We start from the raw sequence: 11,948 nt of genomic DNA, 5'->3' as shown, positions 1-11,948 counted from the left end.
AATCCCTTTAGGATCTTATACGTTTCAATCAGATCCCCCCTCAATCTTCTAAATTCTAACGAGTACAAGCCCAGTTCATCCAGTCTTTCTTCATATGAAAGTCCTGCCATCCCAGGAATCAATCTGGTGAACCTTCTTTGTACTCCCTCTATGGCAAAGATGTCTTTCCTCAGATTAGGGGACCAAAACTGCACACAATACTCCAGGTGTGGTCTCACCAAGGCCTTGTACAACTGCAGTAGTACCTCCCTGCTCCTGTACTCGAATCCTCTCGCTATAAATGCCAGCATACCATTCGCCTTTTTCACCGCCTGCTGTACCTGCATGCCCACTTTCAATGACTGGTGTATAATGATACCCAGGTCTCGTTGCACCTCCCCTTTTCCTAATCGGCCACCATTCAGATAATAATCTGTTTTCCTATTTTTGCCACCAAAGTGGATAACTTCACATTTATCCACATTAAATTGTATCTGCCATGAATTTGCCCACTTACCCAACCTATCCAAGTCACTCTGCATCCTCTTAGCATCCTCCTCACAGCTAACACTGCCACCCAGCTTCATGTCATCCGCAAACTTGGAGATGCTGCATTTAATTCCCTCATCCAAGTCATTAATATATATTGTAAACAACTGGGGTCCCAGCACTGAGCCTTGCGGTACCCGACTAGTCACCGCCTGCCATTCTGAAAAGGTCCCGTTTATTCCCACTTTTTGCTTCCTGTCTGCTAACCAATTCTCCACCCACACCAATACCTTACCCCCAATACCGTGTGCTTTAAGTTTGCACACTAATCTCCTGTGTGGGACCTTGTCAAAAGCCTTTTGAAAATCCAAATATACCACATCCACTGGTTCTCCCCTATCCACTCTACTAGTTACATCCTCAAAAAATTCTATGAGATTCGTCAGACATGATTTTCCTTTCACAAATCCATGCTGACTTTGTCCGATCATTTCACTGCTTTCCAAATGTGCTGTTATCACATCCTTGATAACTGACTCCAGCAGTTTCCCCACCACCGACGTTAGGCTAACCGGTCTATAATTCCCCGGTTTCTCTCTCCCTCCTTTTTTAAAAAGTGGGGTTACATTAGCCACCCTCCAATCCTCAGGAACTAGTCCAGAATCTAACGAGTTTTGAAAAATTATCACTAATGCATCCACTATTTCTTGGGCTACTTCCTTAAGCACTCTAGGATGCAGACCATCTGGCCCTGGGGATTTATCTGCCTTCAAACCCTTCAATTTACCTAACACCACTTCCCTACTAACATGTATTTCACTCAGTTCCTCCATCTCACTGGACCCTCTGTCCCGTACTATTTCTGGAAGATTATTTATGTCCTCCTTAGTGAAGACAGAACCAAAGTAATTATTCAATTGGTCTGCCATGTCCTTGCTCCCCATAATCAATTCACCTGTTTCTGTCTGCAGGGGACCTACATTTGTCTTTACCAGTCTTTTCCTTTTTACATATCTATAAAAGCTTTTACAGTCCGTTTTTATGTTCCCCGCCAGTTTTCTGCCATAATCTTTTTTCCCCTTCCTAATTAAGCCCTTTGTCCTCCTCTGCTGAACTCTGAATTTCTCCCAGTCCTCAGATGAGCCACTTTCTCTGGCTAATTTGTATGCTACTTCCTTGGAATTGATACTATCCCTAATTTCTCTTGTCAGCCACGGGTGCACTACCTTCCTTGATTTATTCTTTTGCCAGACTGGGATGAACAATTGTTGTAGTTCATCCATGCAACCTTTAAATGCTTGCCATTGCATATCCACCGTCAATCCTTTAAGTGTCATTTGCCAGTCTATCTTAGCTAATTCACGTCTCATACCTTCAAAGTTACCCCTCTTTAAGTTCAGAACCTTTGTTTCTGAATTAACTATGTCACTCTCCATATTAATGAAGAATGAAAAAGATGCACACTCCTAGGAGTTTGAAACTGCTGGCAGTTTGCACTGCAATGACACCAATGTAAAAAGGGGTTTGAGTGGTGTGAGTTCCCTTCAAGTCGACAACCATCTCCTTTGTCTTGGTGACATTGAGGAAGAGGTTATTTGCCTGGCACCAAGCTTTGAGCTCTTCCACCTCCTCTCTGTAGGCTATCTTATTGCTGTTAGTGATGAGCTTGACCACTGTCACGTCATCGGTCAACTTGACAATGTGATTACACAGGTGTTTGGCCATGCAATTGTGTGTGAGCAGAGTGTACATCAGTGGGCTCAGCACACAGCCCTGAGGGGCACCTGTGTTGAGGATGATGGGGAGAGATGAGCAGTTGGGCATCCTGACTAGCTGAGGTCTGTTTGTTAGGAAGTCCAACATCCAGTTCCACAGTGGTATGTTTAGACCAAGGAACAGGAGTTTTTTTCACCAAGGTCTGGGGGACAATAGTGTTGAATATCAAACTGAAATCCAGTAACAGCAGTCTGATGTAAGTGTTTTTGTTTTATAGGTATGTCAGAGCTAAGTGCATGGCAGATGCGATGCCGGTAATGGTGTGTGTCCAATGGAGTTTTGGATGGGTGCCATCACCAGCCATTGAAAGCACTTCATGACGATAGGGAACAGTGGCATCAGACAGTAGCTGTTTAGTTCTGAAGGTGTAGAGTTATTTGTTACAGAGATGATAGTGGTTGATTTGAATTAGGTTGGAACAGCAGCCTGGATAGGTGAAGTTTTGAAGATGTTTATGAAGACATCACTGATCTGGTGTGCACACACCCTGAGTACTTGGCCTGGAGGCCTTACAGGGATTAACTCACTGAGGAGTCCTCCTTACATTTGCTCCTGTAGCCACTCAGCTGAAAGGGGGTGTCCTTCATGGCTGACATTGTGCTGCATGCTTCAAAGCGTGTATAAAAGCTGTTTAGAGTCTCAGGGAGGAAGACATCACAGTTACAGTCTAATGCCATTTTTCCTGCGTAGTCAGTAATGCTCTTGCTGCCAGCCACATATGCTGTGGATCATTATCAGATAGGGTGTTCCTGAATTTTTTGTGCAAAAGTGATCTTTGCCTTCATGATGCCTAAGATGATGGTACCCTGAGGTCTGTTCTGTCTCTCGACTTGAAGGCAGCATCCTGGGCTTTTAGTAGGAGTGCACCTTTGCGTTCAGCCAGGGCTTCTGGTTGGGCCCTGAAATGACTGTTCTTGAGGTATCAACATCGTCTACACATTTACAGATGTAGCCAATGACAGTTGAGGCAACTTCCTTGAGGTCTGTGTCTGTTCAGCTTGTGGCAGCTTCCTTGAGCATCTGCCAGATAGTCTATTCAAAACAGTCCTGAAGCATAGATATTGCCCCATTAGGCCATACAGTGATGGTTCTCCTAACTGGTTTCTCCATTAGCATCAGTTGTAGTATGCTGGGATTAATATCAGATGGCACCTGTGGAAAAAAGTGGACCATTAACTCACCATTTCCCTTCACAACTGAGAACATTAGTTCAAGGTCACATAATTTATTTACTTTTTGAGACACAGCATGAAATACGCCCTTTTGTCCCTTCAAGAAACACCACCCAGCAATTCCCTGATTTAATCCTAGCCTAATCACAGGACAATTTACACTACCCAATTAACCTACCAACTAGTATATCTTTGGACTGTGGGAGGAAACCTGAGCACCAGAGGAAACCTACATGATCAAGAAGAGAACATAGAAACTCCTTACAGGCAGTGGCGGGAATTGAACCTGGGTCTTTGGTACTGTATAGACCAGCATGATACCATGCTGCATATGTACATAGGGCATACATGCCTTGAAAATTGTTCTTTTTGCAGAAGCAGTACAGTAAGATCATGAGCAAAAACATAAACCTAACTTAAAATAAATTATGAATAACCTAATGTTTACGACAGAGAGTTGTAAAATAAATTCATTAAATCTTATTTGAAAGTGAATTGTAAGCTTGATAAATACTGGTGAATTCTGAAAAGAAGAGCAAGATCTTCTAAGCACTTGTGAGAATGTTATATTTCAAAAGGGAAGATCATCTAGCCCAGCAAGTCTGATAGCCTATGGCTCTATCACCACTTTTGTCTATTTAGCACATTTTGTACAAACCAATTGCAACTAAAGTACTGGCTTTAGTTGCTAATCTGTATTATGAGGAAAAAAATCAGTAATTTAATTCATATACTTGCTCAAGCCCTGCTTCACTCCATCCCTAAATATTTAGAGACCTGTATATTTGTTAAATGAACAGTTCTCTAACTGCTGAAACTTTGATATCAGATGACACTAAACATGTTTTACACACTGAAAGGTCAAATGTCATACTGCAAAACAGTTGGTCCAGCAATGTCAGTATGTTATTCAGAAGTCAGGAGATGTATTTGTTGTAAAGCTCACCAATAAGAATATCAGTTTTACTCCCAGACAGTAGTAATCCCTGATACAATTGGCGTGCTGAACATTAAAGCATCAGTAAGTTGTGAATCTACTTGAAGCTCACAGACAGAAGATAATGAGAGCGCTGAAGATTCCACTGAGAAACATTGGACTCTGGATAGTCAACCTGGATAAAGTTGGAGAAAAGGTGAATGGTAAGCATTGCCAAATATTTCACATTTTGAATGGTTGGTGATTTCCTACATTGAGGTATAATAGCAACTTTATAAATCACCATGTTTCAAGTATCACGGCATTGTATTATCAAGTTGCACACTCCAAAGGCATTCAGCTCATAAAGTCCCTTTTAAGTGCCTTTCATGTTCTGATATGCTTCAAATTATAACGCATCATATTTTCATTTAACATCTGCAAAGTGATTGTGATCATGGAGGCACAAGACTGCAGATGCTGGAATACGAAACAAAAATCAAACTTCTGTAGGAACTCAATCGTTAGACAGCCTCTGTGAAGGGGAATGGGCCATTAACTAGCCATTTCCATTTACAATTCAGATCATGGAGTAGTTCAAGTTCACGTTCAAGTTTATTGTTGTCATAGGTAGAAAAGTCATAAAAATTACCTTTTTGCAGCAGAAGCAAAATAAAATTATGAGGAAATCCTAAAATTTAAGTTAAATAAAATATGCGTAAGCTAATGCTTTAACATTACATATAACATAACTACCCATTATGCAGCCGTAATCCAGTCGGCAGGATGTATTACCTGTTTTCCCAGGAAACTGTGATAGATATTTACTTTCTTTCTCATGTTTTATTCAGCTTGCTTTCAAAGTAGCATCTACCATTTATAAGATCACAAGCAGACATAAATAAATTTACAACTAACAATTTATTTAACTCCTGATTGTAAATGGAGGTCAGTATTCAGTTCTTAAATTTTAAATGTAAAGCAATAATCAGGATGAAGTTAAAAACACAGCTTTGCAAACAAGCCCCATATTTAGTAGGTGCTCAGTCTATGAAAGCAAATGCTAGCTCACTACACCTGCTTTATTATTGCTTATGAATAGAATATATGATGATGGGTTGTTTAATTTGGGTTGTTTCAAGCAGACAAGCTGATTCTTACATTTTTAGTTCAAAGTTTGAATATCGGATGGATAATATCATTTAGCATATCAATAAGTGATATAGTTATATTTGAAAACTTTATATACTCAGGAAAATTACCTTCCCGGCAGTTACAGCATTAATAGGAGGAAGCTGAGATCCATATCTCTAAAATGCTCTTAGAGTTTCTGTTAAAAAGACATCCGAAGGAATATCATTTGCATGTGAAGTCACTCAAATGGGAGGGGAAAAAAGGGAATATAGAGACCAGTTTAGGATTATTAGGGATGGTTTAAGGAACATCAAGAAGCCATGAAAGAAACAATGTGTGAATGAGAATCTGTTCTTCCAGCTTTGGTTTCTGCAACAGATAATTCATTTGTCTGTATTGAGAGTATGTCTTTTTAGTTTATAGGAATTGTACTTGTGTTTTGAAAATCCTTTGAGTTTAAGAAATTCTTCATGCTTTGTGCTTTATGTTTGGAAATGGGTTGTGTCTTACAAATCCTCTGTGAGAATTTGGAAGATATTTTAGACAGAAATCCTCTGAGTATTAAATATGTTTTAAGAGAGTCGTGTGGATTTAAATGTGTTTCACTGTAAATAAATGAACTGTGTTCTAAGCTACTTTGTAAGTGGACGTACCTACTCCTTGCTAAGGAAAGAGCTCCAGTAGAGGGTATTAACAGCTAAACTCACAATCAAGATTCATCAGGTAAGTAAACCAATCTTTGAAGATTGAGTAGTTATGGTATAATTATCCTTTAATGAGAATATTCATGGTAATTTTTTAAAGTAGGGCTTAAATTCTTTATTTTAGTTTAGAACTTCTCAGTCAGCAAGCCCAATATTATCACAGTTGGCACCCAATGTGGCCACATAATACTAAATATCATGGCTGCTCCTTAATTTGAACATGAAGAATATTTTACTCTTCAAGTCAGAGACTGGAATGCTGAAAGGATAGAACAGAGTAAGAAGCAGATTATACAGACTAAACCCTGCTGTACAACCTGCTGGACTCAGACCAGCACAATTTATACCATATCCCAATGATTTGTGCCTGGAGACAACAAAATGGCTCCATTTTAGATCCCAATACATGGAGATATTGTGCATTCCTATCAGGCACACCTGAGGTAGTGCCCACACCAGTAACCCTAGAGCCTAGAGAACAGATGCTTGAGAACATGAACAATCCCACATTTTTGTGCCATGGACCCCTACCATTAACAGTGAGGTCCGTAGACCCCATGTTGGGAACCTCTACACTAAAATTACTAAAATGTTTGACTATAGCGAGGAAAAGAGGAATACAGAGTCAGGTTACTGTAGAGGGAGCTGCTGCAGCTTCCCAAGAACAAATTTCTCATCAAGTTTTTGGACTTCTGACCAGCGGATGCTGAAGGACTTCTGCAGCAGTTACCTGAGAATGCCTGGAGGTTACAGACCATCTGGGCCATTCATACTCCCCAACATAGTCAGTAATTCTTACTAATATTATTTCCCAAATCCTTCGTACCACCTCCACCTGAATGTCAAAATTCATATCAGATATATGCCAGAGCTTAATAATGGCTTATAAGATCAGAGAACAAATGACAAGAGCAGACAGGAATCTCGTTCATTCTCTAATGTTACCCCTTTATCCGAGTAAAAACCTCTGCACCATGTGCAGAATAACCTATAATCAACTCTCGATAGATTGTTCAAGAGTTCCTGAGCATCCACATGACAGTAGCAGGATTTCCTCTTATTCGCACAGAAGGGCACTGAGGTGTCAGTCCTCATTTCTCTCTGAAGGGCACATAGGGTTAGTAACAAAGTTATCCAACTAACTTTATTCCTTGGGTTGATCACATTGACAGCGTTCTCCTACACCAGCCTCTCAGCAGGGAAGATGTAACCAATAAATCAAACAAGTTCCCTGGATAATGCCTACCTTAGGAAAGGATATATCCTAGATGGCTGGACATTAGGTATAGGCTACAACTTTTAGCTCCACCTCCTTTCTTTGTGCACAGCAATCTTTAGACAAATATACTTCTTTTGGGACAGAGGGAGCATTCAGAAGCCACATCGATATTACAGAGAAGAGCATGAAACAAAACACACCCAATGAGGTCCCCCTCAGCCTTCACCCACTAAATATACAAAGGGATAGGGCCGAATCCCTAACATCCATTCCCTCCACTCCCTCCCCAGCAGCTCATGGAAAACAAAAATGTAAAGAAGCAGAAGTCCAATGTTAGTGTAATAGAAACTACACAGAAGAATTTTACCAGCAACTCTAATCAAAATGCTCCATCTGATGAATAGTATACAGTCATACCTAGTCTTACATTTCTATATGCCAGAGCTCATGTTTTTGGCAAAATTCGACCCTGCCGTCTTAACACTGCAACATCCATTACAACAAATGCTGCTAGGATTGAATCACAAATGTATAAATCTTGCACAGATCTGTCCAATGGCTTATGCTCACACCAACTTCAAGAAAGTGACAGACAGAGAGGCTTTTAATTAACATTAAAATATCTCAACTCTGTCGTACAAAAATAAATTTCCTAGGTATGACAATTACCAATCATGGATGTGGTTTAGCTCCTGAATTTAGACAAACAGTCACTCAAGTAGGATATCCAAAGACCATAAAAGCCTTATAATCAACCTTAGTCCTATTGAATTATGCTAGATCTTTCATAACTGACTATGCTCAATTGTTAAAACCATTATGTAACAGATGTATAACTGAAAAATAGAATCCCTGTTGTTTTTACCCCATAAGATTATGAGATACTGGAAAAATTGATGAATGCAGTGTAGCAAGCAGTAGACCTCTGGTCAAGAGACCTAACAAAATTTCTTGTTCTGAAAACTCGTGTTTCTCCAAAATGCGCTGTAATAATGAGGGTGAAGAAAACACACTTTGCCTCATAATTTCACCCCAGCAGAACAGAACTTTACTGCCTTAGAACAATGTCTTACTATAGCATTCCATACACTTACAGAAGTAAGACGTCTGCAAGGGGGGCAAACCAATTATTATAGAAACAAAATCTGTGGCTTTAAAACTATGATAGCAAATTCCCAATGAATGTACAGCAAACTATCATAGATAGCTACGGGAAATGGCAAAGACTTTTACAGATGACATCTTAAACTGAGAATATATTCCTGAGAGCTATGACTTACAATCTTTACCTGTCGTGAAAGATGCAGAACCATCTTCTCCATGACCTAATGTAGCATGACATCCTTTAGAGCACTATACTCAAACATGGTACTGTGATGAATCAGCAATGAAAATCCATAAAGATGGATTCACCCAATTATAATCTCCCCTCCTGATCATAAAAGGAAAATTTTCTATCAGAAACTGAATTTGAGCCTCATGAGTTACAAGCACATCCATTAGAGAATCATACAGCTCAGTGTGCAGAGGCTAAAGCCTTAGAATTATATCAAAAATAACCAAATACAACAGAACTAGTCTTGATATGTACAGACTCTAATTATGTTAGGATTGTAGTAGAGAGAGATTTTCCCATCTGTTCAGCTACTGGATGGAGAATGCACAGAGGTAAACTGCTTCCACATTTGTCCACATGGAAGAATATCTATGAATTCTTCTTGCCTAGGCCATAAGTAAAAGTATTGCACATCACAGGACATACTGCAGGCCTCTTACACATCTGTGGTAATAAACTAAGTAACAGATTAGTCGATAAACAAGCAAAACAAGCTGTTGGGATGAGCCTTACTACAGTAAGCATGGCCAGGCTTTTGGTAGTAGCTAACAAAAAAATAACCAGGATGATGTTTTAAGAATTCTCCTAGGTGCTACTGAACTCAATTCCGAACGATTTCCGTTAGTCAACAAATATGAAGCGGGTGAAGGTAAGGTTTGTGTATGCTGCCCTAAAAAAATAAATAGAAGCAAATACCTCCTGCCCTCAAGTGGGAAACACTGGTTCAAGAGGTTCACCTTGGATTTTGATATAATAATAGTGGCGGACAAGCCACTCCTGCAAAATTAGCCATGTTAAACTGGTGACCTTACATGTTGAGTGATTTTAAGCTATTAGTTGCAAGTAGTAAAGAATGTCTGGCCTACAATAAAGGAGCAGCCACAAAGTCACCTCCTATAAGACAAACAAGACCAACTACATCAATGCAAATGTGGCAAATTGAATATATTGGCCTGTTTCTGGTACCCAAGGAAATGCACCTTACTGGAAATCTAATAAGTATATTCTTGTGATTATTAATTTTTGTATGAGTTATACGTGATTAATCTTAAAAACTTCTTGTGGGGAGACTGCAACCATCACAGCACTCTACAACTTCATATTCCCATATGCTGGTACCCTTGCTGCATATAGTACAGTACTGTGCTAAAGTCTTAGTTACTCTAGCTGTATATATGTGCCTCAGACTTTTGCAAAGCACTGTATATTATGTCTTTCCAGTTACCAAGTAATATTTAATACAACTGAGCTAATACAAAGCTCCTCCAAGAGGACCACAATCTTGTCATGGTTTGGAGGCTTGTGTTCCTCAATGACCTGGAGAGCCATGTTGGCCGGAGTCAAGTCAGGGCTATATGCTTTGCCTCTTGAGAGGGTCACCTGTGCCAAACAAGTCGAAGGGTAGAGGCCAGACTAAGAGTGGTGCAACCCAATAAATTGACAGTTCTGTTTGCTATAATTCCTCAATATATTCACGGTATTTCTATATCAGACCAACACGTAATTGCATTTGTCACATGTGACGAAAGTACACATAGACTAAGATGTTAACTGTCCTGTGCTGGCACCAGTGGGATCAGTAGTTGGTCTGCCACCTGTCTTCAAGAGAAAGAGAGAGAAGGAAAACAATGGAGCAGCATTTGGAGATGTTAATGAAGGGACGGGAGAGTTTAACGGAAGGAGACACGGTCTGAGAGCTGTCAAGATCGGCTCCTCTTTGAACCCTGAACTGTTTGAAGTGATGGACAGGCGATACCCCAGCAGGGGGATAAAAAGGGACAGCTTCGCTAAGGCAAGACACACACGATGCCACGAGGTAACGAGACCCTGGAAGCGGTGCGCCTCCCACAAGTCGGTGGGAGTTTTGGAGGTCTGGTCGCGGGACCAAGCCATAGACGCACAGGGTGGAAAGGTACGATCGGCGGGAACCTGGTGTGTGTCCGCCCTTGCCTGGGTGCCAGGTTCACTGTGGAGGAGCGATCGTATCTGGAAATGGAGGGGTCACAGTCGGTGACCTCAGAAGACATTACAAAGGGCTCGCCCGAAAGCTGACTGCAAAGAATATCGAAGGTCTGTGTGGAAGCCGTTTGAATATTCATTCGCTTTTGCTCTCTCTCTCCTTCCCCCGCCCCCCCCCCAGTCCATCGCCACGGCAGTGATTACTGTGAACTGAACTGAACTCAATTGAACTGAACTTTGCGTCACTTTGAAACTGGTCATTTACCCCTAGACGACGATAGAGCTTGATTGATCCTATTATCCTAGATCTGTGTACATGTGTGTTTATTTATTGCTAACCTGTTGCATTTATATCCTTACTATTAGAGTACTGTGTTGCTTATTTCTTTAATAAAACTTTCTTAGTTCCAGTAATCCAGACTCCAACTGAGTGATCCATTTCTGCTGGTTTGGCAACCCAGTTACAGGGTACGTAACACACATTTTTGGCTAGAAGGGCTATTTTATTAAAATGGAAAGATGCCTCTGCTCCCACTTTGATACAACGTTTCTCTCAGGTGATGTTATGTCTTATTTTGGAAAAAATTAGAAGACGAACTTTTGATCCTAGATTTAACTTCGAGAAAAGGTAGGGTTCTTTTGCCCATTATTATCATTTGATTTGAGTTAATTAAGATAGTCCTTTTCTGATTCTTGGGGAAATGGATTTGGTTGGCGGATTAATGTCTTTTTTTTAATGGAAGCCTGTGTGGTGTATAGCTTCGGATTTGTGCTCCAAATGTTTTTTTTTTCCCCATTTTTTTTTTATGAGGGGTTCTTTTTGTTTTAGTTAGTAGGGGTTCTTTTTTCCTTCTTTCTTTTTTCCAAAAAAAATAGCTTTAACATTGTGTTTTTTTTTATTATTATTGATATTCTGTTTAGTTTGGTTGATAGTTTAACTCTTATTCTACATATGGATATGTTGTCTTGATTATCTTGATGTATTTTTCTTTGTTGTTGATTTTCAATAATAATTAATAATAAAGATTTAAAAATGAGAAAAACGAGTGGTCCACCAGGTTCAGGGGTTCAGTTCAGGGCAAACAGCCTTGATTGGTAAAACAAAACTGTTATGGAAACAGCGATGAAGAATCCTTCTACATCCAAGTGTGACAGTTTTCCCGAGAATCCTCCTGGATTTCTGAGAGTAGTGAAAGCCGGGCTACTGACACGATGAAAGACCTGAACACTGACAGAGATGGAGGACCTTCATTACTGTGCTAAA

This window comes from Mobula hypostoma, chromosome 21 (assembly GCF_963921235.1).
Source record: "Mobula hypostoma chromosome 21, sMobHyp1.1, whole genome shotgun sequence".
NCBI classification, from domain to species: domain Eukaryota; kingdom Metazoa; phylum Chordata; class Chondrichthyes; order Myliobatiformes; family Myliobatidae; genus Mobula; species Mobula hypostoma.
This window is presented reverse-complemented; position numbering follows the sequence as displayed.